Genomic DNA, 1,309 nt, shown 5'->3' with positions numbered 1-1,309 from the left:
TTATTTGGGATTATATTTAAAATTTGTGATAATTCCCATGTGACAGAACGTTTTGAGGCCATAGTTCAAAACATGATATAACTTGAGTTTTAATGTTGAAGATTCATTGTTAGCCTTTAGCAATATAGGCTAACAATGAATTAATGAGGTCAGAATTCATAAACATGTGCATACCCCAAAAAAGTTAATTCTACAGTATGATAAAGGAGCCCTGGTGGTGCAGTGGTTAAAAGCTCGGCTGCTAACCAAAAGACTGGCAGTTCGAATCCACCAGCTGCTCCTTGGAAACGCTGTGAGGCAGTTCTGCTGTATCCTATAGGGTCACTATGAGTCAGAATCTGCTCGATGGCAATGGGTTTGGGTTTTTTTTCAGGTGGTGCAGTGGTTAAGTGTTCGGCTACTAACCAAAAGGTCAGCAGTTTGAACCTACCAGCCACTTTGAGGGAGAAAGATGTAGTCTGCTTCTGTAAAGGGTTGCTATGAGTTGGAATCGACTCAACAGCAAGAGGTTTATTGTATGATAATTTAAAAAATAAAAATAATGAGTATGGTACTTACTTAAAACTTCATTTCTAATATAGATGGTACTTGAGGGTAGCTTAATGCCTTTTAAAAAAAGATTCTAAAGCTTTAGCTTTTTGTTAGACTGAATAGGATTGTCCCCATGATCCCAAACGGGAACCACTGCATTGATTTACTTTCTTTTTTTGTTTGTTTTGTTTTGTTGCTTCTCTGTCAGGCCAGAGATGACTAGGGGGCTGTCTCATTTCTGGGGACAGAAACAGCTCTGCTCCCTGGTCACAGCGGTGTAGGTCCGGTTTGGGAGAAGGGTGGCAGCTGAGCCTCAGCTAGTCATTCCTGAGCTGCACAAGCCAGACCTGTTCTCGCGCTCTGTCTTGAAATGACCATCGTACTTTGACCTGCAGCACTGCCCGCTGACATCTTTGCTAGAGGACACAAAAACCAATTGTGCAGATTTCTAGGTTATCTTAAACTCGGGGACTAAAGCTGTGTCATCTGTTTCTACAAGGATCTTACTTAGGGTTATCTAAGCGCCATTTATCTTTGTTCACATCTCCACTTGTCTGTCCTATCTGGAAAGAGTTGACGGTTATCACTTTCAGCATTGAACAAATTTCCCTAAACCCCCAGTTCTCTAATATTTTAAAGAAAGTCTAGTATAGGAAAACTGATGTGGTTAGACAGCATTTGGAGGTATTACAAGAAAGGGGGGGCTTCTACAGAGTTTCTTTATGTAGGTCATTTCTCTGGTATGTTAATTACATTTTATTTCATTAAACATGCCAGG

The sequence above is a fragment of the Trichechus manatus genome, unplaced genomic scaffold (assembly GCF_000243295.1).
Source record: "Trichechus manatus latirostris isolate Lorelei unplaced genomic scaffold, TriManLat1.0 scaffold00028, whole genome shotgun sequence".
Lineage (NCBI taxonomy): Eukaryota > Metazoa > Chordata > Mammalia > Sirenia > Trichechidae > Trichechus > Trichechus manatus.
The sequence above is the reverse complement of the archived record's forward strand: the minus strand, read 5'-3'. Positions refer to the sequence as shown.